We start from the raw sequence: 26,036 nt of genomic DNA, 5'->3' as shown, positions 1-26,036 counted from the left end.
TATAACTTGACTGAGTTTTTTAAGGCTGTAGAGGCGGTAGAGGCAGTGTTATGGATGTTGACTACATGGATTTCAGTAAGGCATTTGACAAGGTCCCCCATGGGAGGATCATCCTGAAGATTAAGATGCATAGGATGCACAGTAAATCTGGATTCAGAATTGGCTTCCCCATACAGAACAGTACAGTGGATGTGGATCTGTAACTAGTGGTGTTCTACAGGGATCTGTACTGGGATCTCTGCCGTTAGTGATACATGTTTTGTGTTTGTGATACTGGGATGAAAACAAAGATGGCTGGGTTAGTAAGCTTGCAAACGAAGGTTGTTGGTGTGTGGTTAGCACAGAAGTCTGGCAAAGGGAAGATCAGGATCTATCAATTGTAAATATGGGTGGAGAAATGACAAATGGAGTTTAACCCAGCCAAATGTGAAGTGCTGCACTTTGGGAGACCAAATGTAAAGAGACAGTACACTGTCCCTTAACACTGACCCTTAATGGTGTTCATCTACAGAGACATCTTGAGGACCAAATTCATTGCTCTCTAAAAGTGGCTACACAGGTTGACAGGGAGGTAAAGAAAGCATATGGCATATTTGTCTACATTAGTTGAAGAACTGAGCTTCATAAAACTCTGGTTAGGCCGTACCTGCTCCATTGATTCAGTTCAGGTCGTTTCATTACAGGAAAGAAGTGGAGGCTTTGGAAAGGGTGTAGAAGTGAGTTACAGAGTTACCAAGATGTTCCCTAGATTAGAGAGTGTGTGTTATAAGGAGGAGTCGTTTTCTCTGGAGTAGTGGATGCTGAGGGGAGACCTAATGGAAGTTTATAAAATTAAGAGCAGATACGGGGTTGAAATATCTAACACCATTGGGCACAGGTGAGAATAGGTGGTTTGAAGGAGATGTGTAAAACAATTTTTTTTAACACAGAGAATGGCTGGTGCTTGGAATGCGCTGCCAGAGGTGGTGCAGGCAGTTACGATAGAGGTGTTCAAGAGGCTCTTAGAGAGGCACAAGAACGTGCAGGGAATGGTGGGGTATGGATTTGTGTAAGCAGTTAAGTATTTAATTACTAGATTAATTACTTCAACACAACATTGTGGATCAAAGAGTCTGTTCCTGTGCTGTACCGTTCTGTCCTACGTTTTATGAGAGCACACTCAATATTGACAAACACGCTACTGCAGTCCGTGTAATCCTGAAAGCATAAGCTGGCAGGATGAAACCTCTTCATGTTGTAATATCTAAAGTTGGTATCCCTGCTGTAGCTCTGCTTAACTGCTTCAGCATGTTTCCCGAGTTACCTGATGCATTGAGTAGTTAGTGCAATAAAGAGAAGGCAGACCTTTCCGCCCATCAAATCTATTCTACCATTCAACAACCTCATCCATTGTCTGGACTTGAGATTTCTCGAAGTTCAGGAAAGAGGCTGATAGATTTTTCCACCCGATCCAAATATTCCTAGAGTGCAAAACTTGACATAGAATCACAGAGTTATAGAGCACTATAGCACAAAACAGGCCCTTTGGCCCATCCAGTCCATGCTAACCAGTTTTTCCTGCCTATCCCATTTACCACACCCAGATCATAGACCTCCAGCTGCTGTCGTCCATGTAAATTTCTCTTAAATGTTACAACTAAACCCATATCCTCCACCTCTGCTGGCATTTTGTATCTATTTACTTATTGCAATGTAGAAAGCAATTTGGCCCATCAGATCTAGCCCGCCCTCAGCACAGCAATCCCTATCCTGCAACTGCCTTGCATGCCTGCCTAATCTTTGATTCTTCTGCCTTACTTGGGGATAACTTACAATAATCAACTAGCCTACCAGTACGTCTTTGAGATGTGTGAGGAGACCATGACACTGGGGCAAACCCATGCAGTTACAGGAAAACATGCAAATTCCACACACACATCAGAGGTTGGGATTGAACCTGGGTCTCTGAGTTGTAAAGCAGCAAAATTAATTACATCATCCATATTTACCCCATGGGGGTAGATTATTCCAAAGATCTGCAATTAGCATAGGTTCTCCCTTCACTTCAGTTCTATAAGGCAGATTCCTTATCCTCTGAAACCACGGCAACACACCCTCAGCATCAACCTGTTAATCATTCCCACAATTTGTAATGCTTCTAAGCATCAGTGAATTTGGACCAAACTTACTCTATTCCTTCAAACCAGTCAGTCATGGTTGGCAGCTCATCTCAAAGGAAAACTCTGAGCTCAAACCTCCGCTGCCTTGCGCTACACCCACACATGGGGAAAGCTTCAGGAGTAAACCCCAAGGGAAAAATCTGGAGCGGCAGTCCCTACATTGAGTTCAACGCTGACTGGCAACTCCGGTGACGCTGCTGGTACCAAACTGTATCAGTCTCTGCCGTTCCTTTGGGTTCATCAGATGTGTGGAGAGGGGGAGCTTCCTACATGGGCTACAGCCTGCTCTCCATATCCTACTGCCCCGGCTTGGACATAATATCCATGCTCAACTCTGACCAAAAGAGGCCCTCACCTCACCTTCTAAGGCTAAGACTTCAGGAAGGATAAGGCGAAGGAACGCAAACCAATCCTCATAGAGGGATCAGAAGTGGCAAGAATGAGCAATTTCAAGTTCCTAGGTGTCAATATCTCAGAGGACCTAACCTGGACGCAACATATTGATGCAGCTATAGAAAAGGCAAGACAGAAGCTATATTTCATTAGGAGTTTGAGATTTAGTTTGTGAATAAAACACTCAAAAACTTCTACAAATGTACCCTAGAGACCACTCTGATGGGTTGCATCACTGTCTGATATGGGGGTGGGGGGGGGCTAATGCACAAGATCAAAATAAGTTACAGAAACTTGTAAAATTAGTCAGCTCCATCATGTACCAGGCTCCATAGTATCCAAGACATCTTTAAGGAGCGGTGCCTTAGGAAGGGGGCGTCCATCATTAAGGATCCCCTCCACCCAGGACGTGCCCTCTTCACAATGGAAGGAGATACAGAAGCCTGAAGGCATATACTCAGCGATTCAGGAACAATTTCTTCCCCTCGCCCATCGATTTCTAAATGGACACTGACCCACGTACACTACGTCACTAATTTTTTATTTCTGCTATTTTGCACCACTTAACTTGGGTATTTAATAGACATAATATACTTAATGCACTGTTTTTCTCTATATTTATTTATCATACACTTCATTGTACTGCTGCCGTGAAGTTAACAAATTTTGTGCCCGTGATATTAGAACTGATTCTCTAATACAACACTCTCACTTCAGGGATCATTTCTGTACCTACTGATTCCAACTCCTTCGTAATAATAAAAGCAGCTCACGGCTCAGCTCCACTGTTCCTGCCTGCTCACTGTTTTGCTTTGGTCATTCCAACCCCCAGTTCTCCAGATTATTTGAGCTTTGGTATCCAGTGCCTCCACAGAGCAGAATGGAGATCAGTGTTTCTGCCAATATTGTTACTGAAATATCTACAAGAAAATGGAAACCAACAGCAAGAACTTGCACAAAAGAATTAAGTACTCAAATATTTACAGGAACAAAATAATATGTTCTGTTTGAACCAAAGTTGTTTATAGATTGGTTTAATATTTCAATTTGTAGTTATTTTAAAATATTTACCTCTGTATTATCTTAAAAATCAAATATAAACACGAGACATTAATTATATGCCTGTTGTTATATTTTATATCAGAGTTTATTAATATTCATATTCATGATTGAATTCAAATATTGCATTTTGTAAACATTCAACATGGCTTATTGCATATTTTAGCTTAAATTAAAAATGTTCGTTTTACATTAATGCAAATGTATTGATTATTACATTTAAATAATTTCATAATTTATTGTGCATTTAATAATGTATATTTGGTTAATAAATGTGCAATCGTTGATTATTGTAATTTATGGAATATTTAGATACGATTAACATTAACGTTGATTTATTGATCGCTATCTATTTCTGGGATTTCTAGGACTGCCAAGACCCAGCCGTCACCTCCTCCTACCTGGGTCACATTTCTACTCTAGCCCCAGGCTTCAGGCCTGCGTGGGGTTCAGCTCCCCCACTTAACCGTCCCCAGCTCGGGACCCGTCAAAGCCGAGCCTCCCCACCACCGACAGGGACGCTGGCTCCCCGTCGGCCCGGGCTGAGAAATCGGGGAAGGGGAAGGGGGAAGCGGGGAGCGGGGGCGAGGGTCGGGCTACCGGAGGAAGAGTCGCACTCACCTGCCGCCGGCGGGCCGCCCGTTTCCAACACAACCGGCGCCGCAGACCCCTAGTCCGCCCCCGATACCCAAACAACCGCGTCGATTGGCCCAACCCAAACCGGCTCCTGGCCCTTCCGCTCTCACCATTTGCCACTCAGGGAAGATTGATTGCTCTCTTGCCCACTCAGTTTTGGAAACCGCCCACCGCACGGCGGACAATTGACAGGAATGTCGACAAATGGAACTGAAGCATGGGGACGATCCCACCTCCAAAGTGCATGTGTATAGGACACACTTGATGACCGACATTCAACTTGACAAATCACATTGAAGTAGTGGAAGAGTCCATCCCCCTCTGGAAGGAGAGGCCCACGGTGAAAGATGATTGACAGGTGACTCTGTCTCCTGATTGGTAGAACTTAATAACGGGCTCATTTTTTTCACACTTCATCAGTAAATTGTGGAATGATTGACAGTTCCGAGTTTAATGGGTTCCGACCAGGCCGCAGGCCTCAGGCCCCAGTAGGCCAACGGCCTGAGGAACAAGGCACAGGAGCGGAGAAGTGGGCATTGCATTCACAGTCCAACAGCAATATAGAGCTTGGCCACACAGCAGCCAGCAGTGGGGTGATGACCATCATTATTTCAGAACCATAGACCTGGACAACACTAAAACCTCAGCTCATCATGTGTGAACTGAACTGACCAGGTTGCCTGCCTGAGCTAATCCAGTCTTTGGCTCATAAACCCAGACATCCCAGCTCTCCCGCAAGTTCCGGGAGTCTCCGACATATTGATAGTGGCTCCCTGACGCCCAGAAATTATCTACAATATCCCGGAAATAGATCTGTTTGAGAGGGAGAGCGAGCATCCTGATTGGTCTCTCTTCATGCTAAGAGTGGTCCCCAACCACGAGGAAATGATATGAGTCAGCTGCACCTTTCCTCATTCCCTGTCACGCACTGTTGAATCTTAACGCACACGAGGTCATCAGTGACCCGAGACATGCAAAGGAATGGGTCTGTGACCCATTTGTAATGTCCCCGGTGAATCATCCATGTCAGTGCGGGAAGGAGATCAACTCCTCGAGCTTGCAAATGACGACGGGCTGAAAGGTTTGTTTGACATAACATCTCTGCTGGCATTCTGGATCAAAGTCAAGGCTGAATATCCTGGGATAGCCACGAAAGCACTGAAAACGTTGCTTCCATTTCCAACATATTTCTGCGAAGTGAAGTTTTCTGCAAAGAATGCAACAAAAACTAAATTGCGGAATAGACTGGACATTAGGAACCCCCTTCGAGTATCGCTGTCTCCCATCACCCCTCGATGTACCGTCTTGTTGCAGGGAAACAAGCCCAGGGCTCCCACTGATTCAGCGATATTGGTGTGTTGCAATGATTTTATATGTTCATATAAATTTTTTGAGGATGTAACTAGTAGAGTGGATAGGGGAGAACCAGTGGATATGGTATACTGTATTTGGATTTTCAAAAGGCTTTTGACAAGGTCCCACACAGGAGATTAGTGTGCAAACTTAAAGCACACAGTATTGGGGGTAAGGTATTGATGTGGATAGAGAATTGGTTGGCAGACAGGAAGCAAAGAGTGGGAATAAACGGGACCTTTTCAGAATGTCAGGCAGTGACTAGTGGGGTACCGCAAGGCTCTGTGCTGGGACCCCAGTTGTTTACAATATACATCAATGACTTGGATGAGGGAATTAAATGCAGCATCTCCAAGTTTGCGGATGACACGAAGCTGGGTGGCAGTTTTAGCTGTGAGGAGGATGCTAAGAGGATGCAGGGTGACTTGGATAGGTTAGGTGAGTGGGCAAATTCATGGCAGATGCAATTTAATGTGGAAAAATGTGAGGTTATCCACTTTGGTGGCAAGAACAGGAAAACAGATTATTATCTGAATGGTGGACGATTAGGAAAAGGGGAGGTGCAACGAGACCTGGGTGTCATTATAAACCAGTCATTGAAAGTGGGCATGCAGGTACAGGAGGCGGTGAAAAAGGCGAATGGTATGCTGGCATTCATAGCCAGAGGATTCAAGTACAGGAGCAGGGAGGTACTACTGCAGTTGTACAAGGCCTTGGTGAGACCACACCTGGAGTATTGTGTGCAGTTTTGGTCCCCTAATCTGAGGAAAGACATCCTTGCCATAGAGGGAGTACAAAGAAGGTTCACCAGATTGATTCCTGGGATGGCAGGACTTTCATATGATGAAAGACTGGATTGACTAGGTTTATACCTGTTGGAATTTAGAAGATTGAGGGGGATCTTATTGAAACGTATAAAATCCTAAAGAGATTGGACAGGCTAGATGCAGGAAGATTGTTCCCGATGTTGGGGAAGTCCAGAACGAGGGGTCACAGTTTGAGGATAAAGGGGAAGCCTTTTAGGACCGAGATGAGGAAAAACTTCTTCACACAGAGAGTGGTGAATCTGTGGAATTCTCTGCCACAGGAAACAGTTGAGGCCAGTTCATTGGCTATATTTAAGAGGGAGTTAGATATGGCCCATGTGGCTAAAGGGATCAGGGGGTATAGAGGGAAGGCTGGTACAGGGTTCTGAGTTGGATGATCAGCCATGATCATACTGAATGGCGGTGCAGGCTTGAAGGGCCAAATAGCCTACTGCACCTATTTTCTATGTTTCTATACGAGGAAAATATGCACTGTGTTTAATATCCAAACGTTACTTAAAATGTTATGATGCTATTGACTTATAAGTGACTTATAATTCAGTGGTCCCCAACCTCCAGGCCGCAAAGAACGCAGCGGTACAGCGGTGGCCGGAACGCACCCAGCACATCTTTAAGAAAAAAAAAGCCAAAATAAACAAGCTAATTGATTAGGTGCTGCCTGGCACATAAATGTTGGCCCAGATCAGAGGCGATTGCCGATTGCGTCGTCTCTGATTTGGGCCGACATTTACATGCCGGGGGCACCTAATCAATTAGCTTGTTTATTTCAAGCAACACACATAAAAGTTGCTGGTGTCCTGACGAAGGGTGTCGGCCTGAAACGTCGACTGTACCTCTTCCTAGAGATGCTGCCTGGCCTGCTGCGTTCACCAGCAACTTTGATGTGTGTTGCTTGAAATTCTGGCATCTGCAGATTTCCTCGTGTTTCAGCTTGTTTATTTCAGCTTTTTTCTTAAAGACGTGCTGGGTGCGTTCTGGCTACCGCTGTACTGCTGCATTCTTCGCGGCCCAGAGGTTTGGGACCACTGTTATAATTGATTTATCACTACATGGTCCGCGGTGCAAAAAAGGTTGGGGACCCCTGATCTAAACTAGCTGGCTAGTTGCCAAGGAGCTACGCTATTGATGTCCTGCGTGATGAGGCCAAACTCCCTGTAGACTTGCTTAAAGTTGTAATAGAATAAACATGATAATATAATATAATACAAGAACATATTTTAATGTCACATTTTCTGCATATGCCCAGTTTGGTTTACAGATTAGACAAAATCACTGAACAAAGTACTGTAAACAACAGGAATTCTGCAGATGCTGGAATTTCAAGCAACACACATCAAAGTTGCTGGTGAACGCAGCAGGCCAGGCAGCATCTCTAGGAAGAGGTACAGTGAATGTTTCGGGCCGAGACCCTTCGTCAGGACTAACAAAGTACTGTATTACGTACACCCTTGGAGGTCGACGGGGCCGGGAAGGGAGGGTGATGTGGGGGTGGGGGGGCGGGGGTGCTACCTCCCTGAAATGAGTTTTTGCAGGGTGGGATGTCTGTAAACTTTTCCTATGCATGTGTGTTTCAAATGTTATTGTACCACCCTCTAGGTAAAAAAGTTCCCCTTTTTAAATCTTTCACCCACCTCACTTGAAACCCGCACCCTTGGGTTTAAGACTTCGCTGCCCGAAAGAAGTAAACTGGAACCATTTACCTTATCAAAACTCTGATGACTTTATATGCTTCTATAAGATACTCTAATGCTCCAGAGAGGAATAACATGTTGCAGCCTATTGGACTTCTTCTTAATTGAAGCCCATAGAGTGATACAACACAGAAACAGGCCATTCTGCCCACCATATCCAGGCCAACCTTTTTGCCTATATACACCACTCCCATTTGCCACTGTATCCTTCTGTACCTCGTCTATTCATGTCTCTGCCTAAATGCCATTTAAACACAGTGACTATGTCTAATTCCACTACCTCCTCTTGCAGCTCATTCCAGATATCAACCTTTACTTTAAACTCGTGCCCGCTTGTTTTTGATTCATGGGATGAATATTTTGACTATCTATCCTGTCTATGCCTCTCATAATCTGAGGTCATCCCTCACTCTCCTTCATTCCATCTTTGGGCACAGGGCTCTGAAAAAGCGATGCAACGGACTTCTAACATCATAAACCAGCGTGTTGTTTGTTATGTCTCCCCTCTTGCTGTGAAATGGAGACATCCCTTTCTCCCTTATTAGGGAGAGGGAGAAAGAGAGAGCCTGTGATGTGTTGAATACCGGGTGAATGAGTGGTCTTCGGCGTACTGCCTGCTGCGCTGCTTGGTGGCCAGTGCCGATGCTTTTCTTTCGCTGGTGTGGGAGGGGGTATTGTTGCTCGCTACCGCTTACGTGCGAGGGAGGGGAACTGGAGGGGACTTTGGGGTTCTAACATTTAACCCTCATTCATTCTGTGGGGGCACTCCTCTGTTTTCGTGGATGGTTGCATAGAAAAAGCATTTCAGGATGTATGTTGTCTACATTTCTCTGACATTAATTGTACCTTTGAAATCTTTGATAGCCCTGCCTATCCAATCTGGACCCTCAAATCCAGGCAATATCTGTGTGACCATCAATCCTTCACCTTCATCCTATATTAATCTTACTTTTTCATTCTCCCCCTCAATCTCACCAATTTCCCCCACACACTTGGTAACAAAACACTGATTAACCCTAACCCAACCATGCACCCGGGGGAAACACAGGCAATCGTGGAAATTCCTCCAAACAAACACACCCCCCTATACAGCAGCAGAGGTCGGGATCGAACCTGGGCGTCTGCTGCAGAGAGACAGCAGCTCTGCACACAGTGCCACTGGGCTGCCCAGGTCGTGTCGCTGCCCCACAGCTCCGACAGGCTGAAGTCAGAATTTTTTCCCCAAAGTAAAAACAGGAAGGAATATGTTTTAAATGAGGGGGGTAGATTTAAGGAGGATCTGAGGGGTGACAGGGAGTGAGTGACATCTAGACATTGAACTTGTTACTCCTTTGTTTTGCACTAATTATTTATTTTGTAATTTATAGTGATTTTATGCCTTTGCACTGTAGTGCTGCTGCAAAACAACAAATTTCACTCCAGTGATAATAAACCTGATTCTGACTTCTCTCCATAACTCTGTTCCTCGTTCCAGCAACATCTTTGTAAATCTCCCCTGCACTCTTTCCAGCTTAATGGCACCTTTCCAGCTTACAGCAGGGAGATCAAAAACTGGGCACAGTGTTCCACATGCAGCCTCACCAACATCTTGTACAAATGCAGCGTAACAGCCCAACGTCTGTACTCAGTCCCCAGTCTGTTGAAGGAGACAGCAGGCCGAAAACCTTCTTCACCATCCTGGGAACCTGTGGTGATGCCACCTTCAAGGGAATACGAATTAGTACCCCTAGGACCCTCTGTTCCACAACACTTCCCAGAGCCCATCTGTTCACTATGAAAGTCTTGCCCTCATTAATCTTCGCAAAATGCCAACCACACACCTTGCACTTATCCAAATAGAAATCCATTTGCCATTCCTTGCCCAACCTAGCCAGCTGATCAAGACCCCGGTGTACTTCCTGATGACCATCTTCACTCTCTGCAGCACCACCCAACTTGGTGTCACCTGCAGACGTGCTAACCAAGCCTTGTAGATTCTCTTGTAAATCATTGACGATAGCAATGGGCCTATTTCCTCCAGCAGATGGTTTGATACTCCAGAATCCAACGTCTGCTGTCTCTTGTGTCTCAACCTCCTGACATATTCCTCGATACTTGCAGCCTGCTGTAGTTTAATAAGCACGTTGAATATTTTACGAGATTGGTCCGGCCAGCTGAAGTGGGAATCTGGGCCAGATGTTCAGTAACACACATCAAAGTTGCTGGTGAACACAGCAGGCCAGGCAGCATCTCTAGGAAGAGGTACAGTCGACGTTTCGGGCCGAGACCCTTCGTCAGGACTAACTGAAGGAAGAGTGAGTAAGAGATTTGAAAGTTGGAGGGGGAGGAGGAGATCCAAAATGATAGGAGAAGAACTGAAGGAAGAGCTAGTAAGATGTTCAGTGTGAGCTTACAGCTGGAGGAGGGTAAAGGAACGTAGTTCTATGGAAGCTGGTGTGTGGTGGCTGTGTTAGGGGCAGGGTGTTGGGGAACACAAAACAGATTTCTCTGCACCTGAGTCAGGCCCTGCACCGTTTCTGATCGCCGGCTGGCCCTGTGCCCTAGTGACAAGGGAATGCTGTCAACAAGTCAGGTTGAGTTTATGGTCATGTGCACAAATACAGGTACAATAAAAATATCCTGCTCGCAGCAGTATCATGGGCACACAACACACATTAATTATACTCAAATGATCCAAGACAGTGAAGAGAGGAAAAGATTGTGTATAACAGGACATTATTGCAGAAATAGCCTGTAGTGTTCTATTGCTGAGGGAGGTTTAGGGTTGTGTAGGTCGGTTCAAGAACTGAACGGTTGAAGGGAAGTAGCTGTTTCTGAACTTGGTAGTGCAGGGACCTCAGGCTTTTGCACCTCCTGCCCGATGGGAGCTGGCACGGCAAGGCCCAGATTCCTGATGATAAATGCTGTCTTCTTGGGCAGCGCCCCCCAAAGCTGCTGTCAAAGGTGGGGAGAGATCGATGGACTGGACCCTGCAGCTTCTTGCATTCCTGTAGATTGGAATTGCCACACCAGGCTCTGATCTAATTGGTCCGGATGCTTTCAACAGTTCATCTGTTTTATTTTCTCATTTTTATTTCGAGATACATCATGGTAGCAGGCTGACACCGCACAATTGCACCCACGTGACCCGTCGCCATACTAACCCGTACACGTTTGCAGTGCGGAAGGGAAGGAAGCCCAGGCAGAGCGAACATACAAACTCCTTACACACAGTAGTGCGAATTGAACCCGGATAGCTGCCACTGTCACAGCGTTACACTAACCGCTGCTTCAGCTTCTAATTACGAGTTTGCGTCAACACTGGGCTGAAAGCCTGGCTCCTGTGCTGTACCGGTCTACGTCCTAACTGAGAGTATGGGTAAGGGGCAGGCATGAATGCTGACATCAGATGGACTAAGCGAACTCCCACACATCTCTGCTACATTGCCCTGTTTTCAGATGCTCTGGAAAACCAGCTCTTCCCCCCCCAACTGAGCCTCTCCACACTGCTCTGTTCCCTCCTTCCGTGGTGTGGCACAGCCTGGCATACTGTATACACGCAGGTTGTTTGTTAGCAGAGAGTACAGACAGAGGAAGAAAATATACTGGTCTCAGTAAATCATTTAGTGACAAGGTCCCTGAGAGCACGTGCACACAAATTTAGACCCAAGCCGTGTATGCTGCCGCAGTAGTGATTGAAATAGATAGATAGATAGATATACTTTATTAATCCCGAGGGAAATTTGGTTTCATTACAGCCGCACCAACTAAGAATAGAGCGTAAATATAGCAATACAAAAACCACAAACAATCAAACAACAAAATGCAAACTATGCCAGATGGAAAATAAGTCCAGGACCAGTCTATTGGCTCAGGGTGTCTGACCCTCCACGGGAGGAGCTGCACGTCCGATGGCCGCAGGCAGGAACGACCTCCCGTGACGCCCAGTGTTGTATCTCGGTGGAATGTGGCCGGAGTCCAACAGTAAAAAGTTCAATATCCGGTCTACAAACACGTTCCTCAGTTGCAATATGCCCCAGATTGCACCATCTGTTGTTAACCAGATCAGTAAGCACTCAACTCCTTTACGTTTACCGCTCTCAGTGCACTTCCGGTCAGCGGGAACGGTATTACCTGGAGCTCAGCAGCAGAGGGGCCATATCAGAACAAGTCACCTTCATTTGTTTGTACAAAACAGGGGAGCAGAGACCCTGACAGCCAAACGCTGGGCTACTCATAACATATCACACAATCAGTCCCCCTCACCCTTCTCCCTGTCGGAAGGCAGTCACAGATTGTGAACCAAGTTTGTGCATCCACTCCTAGAGGATATCTTCAGGAAGGTGGCATCTATCACTAAGTGCCCTCACCACCTGGACATGCCCTCTCCTCATTGCTAGTATCAGAGAGGAGGTACTCCCACAAAGCAGTGCCAGTAACACGGGGAGCTGGGGAAGAAGGCCTGCGCGCACCAGTTGAAAAGATATTCAATCTATGGGCATCTCTGCAGGGTCCTGAACCATCACGTAGATTTGGACATATACACCAGTGACCAGTTACACCCCCTATCCCAATACGGAGACTCAGAACCACAGCAGAAACCCAGTGCCTCCTCTTGCCGCAGAAGAAATCCACCAGCTTCTTCCGGATCAGGCGGCAGAAACAGAGGGCAGGACCAAAGTAACCAGCTGGCACCTCAGCCTGAAAGACATTGCTTGGCACTCAGAACAGTCCTGTCTAGCTCCCTAGCCGGGTGATGACCTTGGACTCTAGCTCCTGACAGCTTGCTGGCTAGAATTCATTGGCAGGACTCAGGTAGAATTCCAGACAGACCAGGACATCAGCTGTACTATCATCCAGTCACCTGGTACCTCACCTGTGACCGATGAAAATATGAAGACCTCAGAGGCCTCCTCCCCTCATCTCCCATAGCAGCCAGGGGTTGATTGATGCAATTACAAAGAAGGCAAGACACTGGCTGTATTACATTGAGTTTGAGGAGACGTACTATGTCAGCCAAGACTCTAGCAAGTTTCTACAGATGTGCCATGAAGAGCTTTCTAACTGGTTCCATCGTCATCTTGCACGGGAGGGGCCACTGCCCAGGTTTGGGAGAAGCTATGGGAAGTTGTGAACTCAGGCTGCTCCAGCACGGACACCAGTCTCTCAAGCATCAAGGACATCTTCAAAGGGTAACACCTTAGAAGGGCTGCATCCATCGTTAAGGAGCCCCATCACTGAGAACATGCCTTCTTCTCATCACTACCACCTAGGTAGGAAGAGGTACCTGAAGACACACACTCAACATTTCAGGAAGAGCTTCCTACCCTCCGCCATCAGATTTCGGAATGGACAAGGAACTCATGAACACTACCTCACTCTTTTTGCACTATTTAATTTCAGAAATGCTTCTTATACATAATTTATAAATATAAATTATTATTGCGATGTACTGCTGCCACAAAACAAATGTCACAACATGTGCCAGTGACATTAAACCTGATTCTGATTATCCAACCCTGTTCTCACCTAATGCCTCCTCATTTTCAATTTTAAAAAGCTCTACAATTTCACCACCATCTTCCTGGAATCTGCAGCCCCCACTTATTTCTACATATGGAAAGTAGACAGATTGATAGTATTCATTTAAAACCTGACCCACACCCTCTGACTCCGAAAAACCAAGGAACTGAGTGTGGACTCCAGGAAGGGGGTGACACAGGCCGAATACAGAGAGTTACAGGACAGAAACAGGCACTTGCAGACATCCCACCCTGCAAAAACTCATTTCAGGGAGGTTAGCACCCCCACCACCCGCAGCACCATATTCCCCCCCATCCTCCATCACCATATTCCCCCCATCCCCCATCACCATATTCCCCCCATCCCCATCTTCCCCCATCTCCATCACCATATTCCCCTCCATCCCTCATCACCATATCCCCCATCTTCCATCACCATATACCCCCATCCTCCATCACCATATCCCCCACCATTCCCCATCACCATATCCCCATCCCCATCACCATATCCTCCATCCCCCATCACCATATCCCCCCATCCCCATCACCATATCCCCCCATCCCCAATCTCCCCATCCCCATATTCCCCTCCATCCCCCATCACCATATTCCCCTCTATCCCCCATCACCATATTCCCCTCCATCCCCATCACCATCACCATCACCCCCCATCCCCCATCACATTACCCCCCATCCCCAATCACATTACCCCCCATCCCCATCACCCCCATCCCCATCCCCATCCCCATCACCCCCATCCCCCATCCCCCATCACCCCCCCATCACCATCACCCCCCCATCACCATCACCCCCCATCCTCCATCACCATCACCCCCCATCCCCATCACCCCCCATCCCCATCACCCCCCATCCCCCCCATCCCCATCACCATATTCCCCTCCATCCCCCATCACCATATCTCCCCCATCCCCATCCCCCATCACCATATCTCCCCCATCACCATATCTCCCCCATCCCCATATTCCCCTCCATCCCCATCACCATATCTCCCCCATCCCCATCACCATATTCCCCTCCATCCCCATATTCCCCTCCATCCCCATATTCCCCTCCATCCCCCATCACCATATTCCCCTCCATCCCCATCACCATATTCCCCTCCATCCCCCATCACCATATCTCCCCCATCCCCATCCCCCATCACCATATCTCCCCCATCCCCATATTCCCCTCCATCCCCATCACCATATCTCCCCCATCCCCATCACCATATTCCCCTCCATCCCCATATTCCCCTCCATCCCCATATTCCCCTCCATCCCCCATCACCATATTCCCCTCCATCCCCATCACCATATTCCCCTCCATCCCCCATCACCATATTCCCCTCCATCCCCCATCACCATATTCCCCTCCATCCCCCATCACCATATTCCCTCCGTCCCCCATCACCATATTCCCTCCATCCCCCATCCCCATATTCCCTCCATCCCCATCCCCCATCACCATATTCCCTCCATCCCCATCCCCCATCACCATATTCCCTCCATCCCCATCCCCCATCACCCATCACCCATCCCCCATCACCATATCCCCATCCCCCATCACCATATTCCCCCCCATCCATCACCATACTCCCCCCCATCCCCCACCCATCCGCCCGTCGACCTCCAAGGGTGTATGTAATATTTTGTTCAGTGATTTTGTCTAATCTGTAAACCAAGTTGGGTATATGCAGCAAATGTGACATTAAAGTATGTGCTTATATTATATTATCATGTTTATTCTATTACAACTTTAAGCAAGTCTACAGGGAGTTTGGCCTCATCACACAGGACATCAATAGAGTAGCTCCTTAGCAGCTAGCCAGCTAGTTTAAATAATGTTAGCTATTCTAATGAACGAATGACACCTGTTAAACTCACCTCAACATGTCTTTTACACTTTAACCCACCATGGGCAATAGGAAAGTCACTGTTGCAAACAGTGCAGCGAGCAGCACTGTCATTATTTTTGAGGTCGACTGTAAAGCCCGCCCACAGAGAAAACTGATAGGTCTACTTAGCAGGGGTCCCCAACCATTTTTGCACTGCAGACCGGTTTAATATTGACAATATTCTTGCGGACCGGCCGACTGGGGGGTGGGGGTGTTAATCACGACCGGAATATAGGTGATAAGTCAATAGCATCATAACATTTTAAGCAACATTTCGATATTAAACACACAGCACATATTTTCCCCGTATGAACATATAAAATCATTGCAACACACCAATATCACTGAATCAGTGGGAGCCCTGGGCTTGTTTCCCTGCAACAAGACGGTCCCATCGAGCAGTGATGGGAGACAGCGATACTCAAAGGGGGTTCTTTAGGTCCAGTCTATTCCGCAATTTAGTTTTCGTTGCATTCATTGCAGAAAACTCCGCTTCGCAGCGATATTATGTTGGAAATGGAAGCAACATTTTCAGTGCTTTTGTGGCTATCTCAGGATATTCAGCCTTGACTTTGATCCAGAATGCTGGCAGAGATGTTATGTCAAACATACTTTTCAGCCCGCCGTCATTTGCAAGCTCGAGGAGTTGATCTCCTTCCCGCGCTGAAAAGCGTGACGCGCGCATAATGATCTTGCGTGCGTTCAAGTTCAACAGTGTGTGACCGGGAATGAGGAAAGGTGCAAATGACTCGTATCGTTTCATATTGCCAAATCATATTGTTTCCTTACAGCCCGGTGGTTGGGGACCACTCTTAGCACGAAGAGAGACCAATCAGGATGCTCGCTCTCCCTCTCCCTCTCAAAAAGATCTATTTCTGGGATATTGTATATAATTTCCGGGCATCAGGGAGCCACTATCGATATGCGGGAGACTCCCAGATCTTCCGGGAGAGGTGGGATGTCTGCACTTGCCGAATACAGAGAGTTACAGGATAGAAACAGGCACATGCCAAACTATTAATCTGCCTCGTCCCATCAACCTGCATCTGGACCATAACCCTCTATGCCCCTCCCATCCATGTACCTATTCAAATTTACCTCAAATGTTAAAATCAACCCGCATCCACCACTTCCACGGGCAGCTCGTTCCACTCTCTCTCCACCCTCTGAGTGAAGAAGTTTCCCCTTATGTTCCCTTTAAATGTTTCATCTTTCATTCTTAACCCATGACCTCTAGTTTTAGTCTCACCCAATCTCAGTGGAAAAAGCCTGCTTGCATTGACTCTACCTATACCCCTCATAATTCTGAATTCCTCCAGCAAATTTTTCTCATTCTTCTATGCTCCAGGGAATAATGTCTTAACCTGTTCAACCTTTTCCAATAACTCTGGTCCTGATGTCCTGGCAACATCATTGTAAATTTTCTCTGCACTCTTTCAACCTTATTGATATCTTTCCACTGGTAGGTGACCAAAATTGCACACAATACTCCAAATCAGGCCTCACCAACATCTCTACACCAGTCCTCACTGAGGGGTGAGCAGTGGAAAAGGGGAGCAGCTTCAAGTTCCTGGGCATCAGCATCTCAGAAGACTGGTCCTGGGCCCAACACACTGATGCAATCACAAAGAATTCTGCCAGCAGCTATATTTCATTAGGAGTTTCAGGAGATTTCACATGGCCCTTACAAATTAGTACGCTGTATGGCTGCATCACAGCCTGATAAAGAGGTTCCAGTGCACAGGATCAATTGAATACTTTTTGTTTCTATTTCAGATTCCTAGCATCTAGGTAGGGCACTAGGGAGTGTGATAAAACAGACCTAGAACTACAAGTGCATACAACACACATCAAAGTTGCTGGTGAACGCAGTAGGCCAGGCAGCATCTGTAGGAAGAGGTACAGTCGACGTTTCAGGCCGAGACCCTTTGTCAGAACTAACTGAAGGAAGAGTGAGTAAGAGATTTGAAAGTTGGAGGGGGAGATCCAAAATGATAGGAGAAGACAGGAGGGGGAGGGATAGAGCCAAGAGCTGGACAGGTGATTGGCAAAAGGGGATACGAGAGGATCATGGGACAGGAGGTCTGGGAAGAAAGACAAGGAGGGGGGGGACCCAGAGGATGGGCAAGAGGTATATTCAGAGGGACAGAGGGAGAAAAAGGAGAGTGAGAGAAAGAATGTGTGCATAAAAATAAGTAACAGATGGGGTACGAGGGGGAGGTGAGGCCTTAGCAGAAGTTAGAGAAGTCGATGTTCATGCCATCAGGTTGGAGGCTACCCAGACGGAATATAAGGTGTTGTTCCTCCAACCTGAGTGTGGCTTCATCTTTACAGTAGAGGAGGCCATGGATAGACATGTCAGAATGGGAATGGGATGTGGAATTAAAATGTGTGGCCACTGGGAGATCCTGCTTTCTCTGGCGCACAGAGCGTAGATGTTCAGCAAAGCGGTCTCCCAGTCTGCGTCGGGTCTCGCCAATATATAAAAGGCCACATCGGGAGCACCGGACGCAGTATATCACCCCAGTCAACTCACAGGTGAAGTGTTGCCTCACCTGGAAGGATTGTTTGGGGCCCTGAATGGTGGTAAGGGAGGAAGTGTAAGGGCATGTGTAGCACTTGTTCTGCTTACACGGATAAGTGCCAGAAGGGAGATCAGTGGGGAGGGATGGGGAGGACGAATGGACAAGGGAGTTGCGTAGGGAGCGGTCCCTGCAGAATGCAGAGAAAGGGGGGGAGGGAAAGATGTGCTTAGTGGTGGGATCCCGTTGGAGGTGGCGGAAGTTACGGAGAATAATATGTTGGACCCGGAAGCTGGTGGGGTGGTAGGTGAGGACCAGGGGAACCCTATTCCTAGTGGGGTGGCGGGAGGATGGAGTGAGAGCAGATGTACGTGAAATGGGGAGATGCGTTTAAGAGCAGAGTTGATAGTGGAGGAAGGAAAGCCCCTTTCTTTAAAAAAGGAAGACATCTCCCTCGTCCTAGAATGAAAAGCCTCATCCTGAGAGCAGATGCGGCGGAGACGGAGGAATTGCGAGAAGGGGATGGCGTTTTGCAAGAGACAGGGTGAGAAGCGGAATAGTCCAGATAGCTGTGAGAGTCAGTAGGCTTATAGTAGACATCAGTGGATAAGCTGTCTCCAGAGACAGAAACAGAAAGATCTAGAAAGGGGAGGGAGGTGTCGGAAATGGACCAGGTAAAAGTGCATAGTTCATTGAAAGTGGAGTCACTGATGGCAAAGGTGTTTATTCCACTGCCCTCCATCAGTCAAGGCAATACAACATGCATCCAAGCTCCCCAGCCCAACCTGCCTATGCTGTTGGTGGTGCCCACCCAGTTTGTCCCAATTTCCTACATCCAGCCCATGTCCAAGCCCACTGAGTACTGGACTTCAGGAATTTTGTTGTAATGGCAAGCCCGTACTGGGGGTACTGTGTACAGTTCTGCTCGCCCTGTTATAGGAAAAACGTGGTTGAACAGGATAAAGTTTAGAGAAGACTTACGAGCGTGTTTCCAGGTCTCCAGGGCCCGAGTTATAGCGAGAGGCAAAGCTAGGTCTCTATTTCTTAGAACACAGGAGAATGAGGAGTGAACTTTTAGAGTCTAAAATCATCAGAGGCATAGGGAACGGGAAGATGGATTGTAGGTGTTCAGCGAAATGGTCTCCCAATCTACATTGAATCTCATCGATATACAGGAGGCCACACCAGGAGCACCCCATACTACAGGCTCACAGGTGAAGTGTCACCACACCTGGAAGGACTATTTGGGCCATGAATGGTAGTGAGGGAGGAGGTGTAGGGGCAGGTGTATCATTTGTTCCACTTGCAAGAGGGAGGGATGAATGGACAAGGGAGTTGCGTAGGGAGTGATCCCTGCAAAAGGCAGAAAGTTTGTGGGGGAGAGAGGGAAAGATGTGCTTGGTGGTACAAGTAACAGGGTGGGAAGAGGTATAGTCCAGATAGCTGTGAAAGTCAGAGGGGTTATAATAGACATCAGTAGATAAACTGTCTCCTGAGATAGAGGCATAGATGAAGAAAGGTAAGGGAGGTGTTGGAAGTGGACCAAGTAAATTTAAGGACAGAGTGGCAGTTGGAGGCAAAGTTGATGAGGTTAACAAGTTCCGCGTGGTGAAGCAGCACCAATGCAGTCGTCGATGTAGCGTAGGAAAAGCTGGGGAGTGATACCAGTGTAGGGTTGGAGCATAGATTGTTCCACGTAGCCAACAAACAGGCAGGCATTGCTGGGACCCATAAGTGCCCACGGCTGCACCTTTTGTTTGAAGGAAGTAGGAGGAGCCAAAGGAGAAATTATTAAGGGTGAGGACAAGTTCCGCTAGATGGAGGAGAGTGGTGGTACCAGGAAACCAGGTATGACTTGCAGAGGGCTATTTCAAGGGTGGAGAGACAATTTCAAACGAGGTTGCAGGCAACATCAGATGTATGACAGCTCTGGCAGGGTTTGCGGGATATTACTTCCTACAAAGCAAAACCCAGCGTTGCTTCACTACCACATGAACTCAAAGCCTTCTATGCCTGCTTTGAAAAGGAGACTATAACTGCAGCTGTGAAGATCCCTGTGCACCTGGTGACCCTGTGATTTCTGTCTCAGGGGCCAATGTTAGACTGTCTTTAAAGAGGGTGAACCCTCGCAAGGAGGAAGGCCCCAGAGTACCTGGTAAGGCTCTGAAAACTTCTGCCAACCAATTGGAGGGTGTATTCAAGGACATTTTCAACCTCTCACTGCTAAGGGTGGAAGTTCCCACTTGCTTCAAAAAAGCAACAATTATACCAGCGCCTAAGAAGAATAATGTGAGCTGCCTTAATAACTAACACCCAGTAGCACTCACATCTACAGTGATGAAATGTTTTGAGGTTGGTCATGACTAGACTGAACTCCTGCCTCAGCAAGGACTTGGACCCAGTGCAATTTGCCTATCTCCACAATAGGTCAATGGCAGATGCAATCTCAATTGCTCTCCACACAGCCTTAGACCACCTGGACAATGCAAACACCTATGTCAGGATGCTTTTCATCAACTATAGCACAGCATTTAATACCATCATTCCCACAATTCTGATTGAGAAGTTACAGAACCTGGCCTCTGTACCTCCCTCTGCAATTGGATCCTTGACTTCATAACCGGAAGACCACAATCTGTGCAGATTGGTGATAACATATCCTCCTAGTTGACAATCAACACCGGTGCACATCAAGGGTGTGCGCTTAGCCCACTGCTCTACTCTCTATATACACATGACTGTGTGGCGAGGCATAGCTCAAATACCATCTCCAAATTTGTTGACAATACAGCTATTGTTGGTAGAATTTCAGATGGAGATGACAGGGCGTACATGAGTGAGATATACTAACTAGTGGAGTGTAGATACAGCAACAACCTGGCACTCAACATCAGTAAGACGAAAGAGCTGATTGTGGGCTTCAAGAAGGGTAAGATGAAGGAACACATACCAATCCTCAGAGGGATCAGAAATGGAGAGAGTGAGCAGTTTCAAGTTCCTGGATGTCAAGACCTCTGAGGATCTAACCTGGTCCCAACATATCGATGCAGTTATAAAGAAGGCAAGACAGGGACTATACTTTATTAGGAGTTTGAAGAGATTTGGTGTGTCAACAAAAACACTCAAAAATTTCTATAGATGTACAGTGGAGAACATCCTGACAGGCTGCATCACTGTCTGGTATGGGGGTGGGGGGTGTTGCTACTGCACAGGACCGAAAGAAGCTGCAGAAGATTGTAAATCTAGTCAGCTTCATCTTGGGTACTAGCCTACAAAGTACCCAGGACATCTTTAAGGAGCAGTGTCTCAGAAAGGCAGCGTCCATTACTAAGGACCTCCAGCACCCAGGGCATGCCCTTTTCTCACTGTTACCATCAGGTAGGAGGTACAGAAGCCTGAAGGCACACACTCAGCGATTCAGGAACAGCTTCTTACCCTCTGCCATCCGATTCCTAAATCGACATTGAACCCATGAACACTACCTTACTTTAAAAATATATATTATTTCTGTTTTTGCACAATTATTAATCTATTCTATGTATATGTATATATACACACACACACACACACTGTAATTTATTTATTTTTCTTCTATGTTATGTACTGCATTGAACTGCTGCTGCTAAGTAAACAAATTTCACGACCGACACATGCCGGTGATAATAAATCTGATTCTGGTGGAGGGGAACTGGTTGGTCTGGTATGCAGAAAGGAATGGAGAGCTTTGAAGCCTTCCTGGTGGGAGATGGAGGTGTATAGGGACTTAACGTCCATAGTGAAAATAAGATGATTGGGGCCAGAAAACTTGAAATCAGTTGAAAAGATCAAGAGCATGTGGAGTGTCACTGATGTAGGTAGGAAGGGACATCCTAATGCTATCCTCTTCTCTCAATTCCACCGTCTCCATCGCATCTGCTCCCAGGATTAGGCTTTTCATTCCAGAACTAAGGAGATGTGCTCCTTCTCCAAAGAAAGGGGTTTCCCCTTCCTCCACTATGAATGCTGCCCTCAACTGCATCTCTTCCATTTCGCACACATCTGCCCTCACCCCATCCTCCCGCCACCCCACCAGAGATAGGGTTCCTCTTGTCCTTACCTACCACCCCACTGCAACTTCCACCATCCCCAGCGGGATCCCACCACCAAACACATCTTTCCTTGCCCCTCATTTTCTGCTTTGCGCAGGGATCGTTCCCAAGACCATTCATCTCTCCCTCCTGGAACTTACCCTTGCAAGCAGAATAAATGCTACGCCTGCCCCTACACCTCCTCCCTCACTACCACTCAGGTCTCCAAACAGTCCTTCCAGGTGAGGCAACACTCACCTTTGAGTCTGTAGGGATCATCTACTATATCCAGTGCTCCTGGTGTGGTGTCCTGTATATCGGTGGGTGAGACCCGACACAGATTGGGAGACCGCTTTGCCAAGCACCTACACTCTGTCCATCAGAAAATGCAAGATCTCCCAGTGGCCACCCATTTGAATTCCACTTCCTACTCCCATTCTGACATGTCAGTCCATGGCCTCCTCTACTGTCGCTGGAGAAGCAAACACCTTGTATTCCGTCTGGGTAGCCTCCTACCTGACGGTATGAAGATCGATTTCTTGAACCTCCAGTAATAACCCCCATTTCTCCCTCACCATTCCCATTTCCTTCTTACCTTATCTCCTTACCAGCCTACCACCTTCTCCTGCTGGTGCACCTCCCCCTCTTTTCTTTCTTGTGTGGTCTTCTGTTTTCTCCTGTCAGACTCCCCCTTCTCCAGCCCTGTATCTCTTCCACCAATCAACTTCCCAGCTCTTTACTTCACTCCTCATTCCCCACCTCCCACCCACCGGTTTCACCTATCACCTTGTGGTTCTTCCTCCCCTTCCTTCCTCTGACTCATTTTTTTCCTCCAGCCCTGTTAAAGGGCCTCAGACTGAAATGACAACTGTTTACTCTCTTCTGTAGATGCTGCCTAGTCTGCTGAGATCCTCCAGCATTTTGTGTGTGCTCCCCCTAGTACTGGACTGCCCTATCTAGAGGAAAAGACTGCCACCATTCACCTCGTAATTTTCAACATTACTATAAGGTTGCCCCTCATTCTCCTACGCTCCAAGGAATAAAGTCCTAGCCTTTCCAACCTCTTCCTACAACTCAGGCCCTTGAATCCTGGCAGCTTCCTTGGAAATCTTCTTTCCACTCTTTCGCGTTTAGCCACATCTTTCCTACACCATGGTAACCAAAACTGTACACAGTACTCCATCTGTAACCTCACCAACAACTGGATAAAGTGGTGGGAATGAGATGCAATCACTATGTTCAAAACGCATTTAGGCAGCTGATTAAAACAGGCAAGGCATAGAAGGATACGGTCTTAATATGGCAAATAGGATTAGTGTGGAAAGGCAAAAAGGTCAGTATGAACATGGGTTCCTTTTCTCAGGCCTGAGGAGCAACACCTCATATTCCATCTGGGTAGCCTCCAACCTGACAGTATGAACATCAATTTCTCCTACTTCTGGTAATTTCTCCCTTATCTCTATTTCCATTCCTCTTTCTGCTTCTCTTCTCCTCACCTCTATCTGGTTACCCTCCTCCTTTCATTTCTCCCATGGTTCACTCTCCTCTCCCATCAGATTCCTTCTTCTTCAGCTCTTCACCTTTTCCACCTATCACCTCTCAGCTTCTCACCTCACCTGGCTTCACCTATCATGCACTCATTCCCCTCCCCCATCCTTCATATCTAGCTTCCTTTCCAGTCCTGAAGGTTCTGAACCCAAAATGACAACTATTTATTCCTCTCCATAGATGCTGCCTGACCTGCTGAGTTCCTCTGGCATTTAACGTGCGCATGACTCCATGACTCTAGAATAGGACAGGGAGCGGGAGCAAAGAACGGGCCACCAAAGATCCATTAGCCTGAACTTATGACTGCTGACCGTGTAAGAAACAATTAATATTAAGTCACTGAGAAAATAAGATTGAGCACAGCCAGCTCGGGATACTGAAGGTGAAACCATGTTTGTTTAATCTACTGGGATATCTGAGGATGCTTTTTTTTTATAAAAAACAGCACAGTAACAAGCCTATGCTGCCCAATTACACGCATGTGACCTACCAACACGTACAAGCTCCTTACAGACAGTGAGAGGGATTGATCCCAGGTTGTTAGCACCCTAATAACGTTATACTAAAGCTATGCTGCTATGTCACCCCTCTCCTCCCAAAAGGCTGAGGCCTTGTTTCTATGCTGTTCAATCTGCATTTGAAATGTATTGGTTGTTAATGTAAGCAACACATTTCACTGTATGTGTCGATGTATATGTAATAAATAAACCTGAATCTTAACACTAAAGAACAGCAAAGATACTATTGAACAGGAGAACAGACTTAAGGGACCAAATAGCCTATGCCCCATCCCTCCTCATGTTCTTATAACGTGATAGGGTCAAACAAGAGGTGGGTCTGAGATTAAGCACTTGGAGGAGGTGCTTGACTTGAAGAAGTCGAGGGCCTTGAGCTGTCAAGGGCCCAGGAAGGTCATGACAGCAGACTTGCAGTCTCTTGACTACTGAGGCATGTATGTGAAGTCAAACCCCTATTAACATTTGGATAGCACCTTAACCCTTGTATTTATTATGGAAATGTCACATAGTCTGTTTTCCTTCTAGAAAGTGCTATAGGGCCATTAAAACTAAAACTCCACACTTTAAAAATTTCTTCCCATGGGCAGTTAATCTAATCAACCATTCTAATTACCCCCACCCCCTTCTATGTATTATCTCAGTCACTGCACTGTAGACACTTTAAACCACTTTTTATAATGCTGTTTACATTGCAAATACATGCTGCGATTTATGTATTTGTCCACACTTTATTCCACATCCATGCTTTAACCTAGCTTATTTTTAATATAATTGTTGAATTTTGTTTTACCTTTCATGTCACACCATCACACCACAGCAAATTCCTCATGCATGTAAATGCATATAACGATAAGGTAGATCCTTGATCAGCTCATTGAGCTGCTAAGCCAATGATGGATTCTCCATTACTTTTCACAGAGGAAAAATGCAATTGTACCTGCATTTATTGCAGACCCCCACTTTCTCTGGATTTGCCCACTATGAAGATGCATGGAGTTTTGAGGACCCACTGAAGGTCAACTCAACTCCTTCAGTGACCAGTGCATTCCATCAGGTCTGGAGTACTTCTCACTTAGGCAGCAAAACTGGGTGACTTCTTCTTGACTGGCACATTTGAGGGCTCTTAGTAGGGGGTCTAGTGGGGGTTTAGTATGTTTGCAGCGTAAGGGAAAATCATTGAGACAGCAAAATTTCATAGGAGCCAGGAGAAGTTTATCCACAGAACAGTTTAAATCTTCTGTTCTCATGTCTTTCTTACCCCCTTTTCAAGGTGTCTGGGATCCTGTCAGATTCCGTGATCTACAGCTGCGTTCAAACTACGTTCTTCACAGACAGTGGGTTCTTGCTCTTCAGAACTTATCGAGTGGCTTGCATTTCTGTATCTCCTGGGGCGGCTTGGAATACATGCACCTCCAGGGTGCAGTCCTGTGGACAACCTGATTCCTTGCCGATGTCACCGAATGAAATGTCGTGGGAGATCAAAACATTGAGCCAGCGCGTGCTGCTGTCAAAGGCTTCAGCACTCAAGTGATCGCGATCTCTCTCGATGGTGACCGAGAGTAAGTCAGGGGAGATTGACTAAGCAACGCTGCAGACTGTAATGTCAAAACAGGGAGCTGTTGGCTCCCCTCTTGCTGTGTCAGGAGCAATGTCTGTCTCTCCCTCATGAGATGTCGAGGTTTTTGATGCACTCTAGATTATGGTCTCTGGGGGCATGGTCGGTGGTGGGGGAGGGGGGGTGGCGTGGCTAATGCTTTATTGCTGGAACAATTGGGGGAGGGTTCATGCTTTGCTACTGGTTGTGCATTGGGAGGAAGGCGCTTTGGGGTCCTAATGTTTTTCTGTTGTTCATTCTTCGGGGTTTT

General features: G+C 46.8%; 1 protein-coding gene and 1 long non-coding RNA gene across 4 annotated transcripts in view; one reads left to right on the top strand and one right to left on the bottom strand.

Moving 5' to 3' along the window:
• Positions 1-4,320, bottom strand: part of gatad2b (GATA zinc finger domain containing 2B) — a 141,488-nt gene extending 137,168 nt beyond the window's left edge. For 2 of the 3 annotated variants that reach the window (XM_072281122.1, XM_072281129.1), the window contains exon 1: positions 4,233-4,320. The gene's annotated coding sequence lies outside the window, so the exon portion shown is untranslated. The remainder of the gene's footprint in view (positions 1-4,232) is intronic. The other variant, XM_072281139.1, reaches the window with a different exon arrangement.
• A 426-nt stretch (positions 4,321-4,746) lies between these two features.
• Positions 4,747-25,889, top strand: LOC140207533 (uncharacterized). The gene is made up of 4 exons (XR_011888578.1): positions 4,747-5,600; positions 7,674-7,855; positions 23,834-23,967; positions 25,442-25,889. It is a non-coding gene; the product is annotated as an uncharacterized lncRNA (long non-coding RNA).
• Positions 25,890-26,036: the final 147 nt, after the last annotated feature.

This window comes from Mobula birostris, chromosome 2 (assembly GCF_030028105.1).
Source record: "Mobula birostris isolate sMobBir1 chromosome 2, sMobBir1.hap1, whole genome shotgun sequence".
Classification (NCBI taxonomy): Eukaryota; Metazoa; Chordata; class Chondrichthyes; order Myliobatiformes; family Myliobatidae; genus Mobula; species Mobula birostris.
This window is presented reverse-complemented; position numbering and strand designations above follow the sequence as displayed.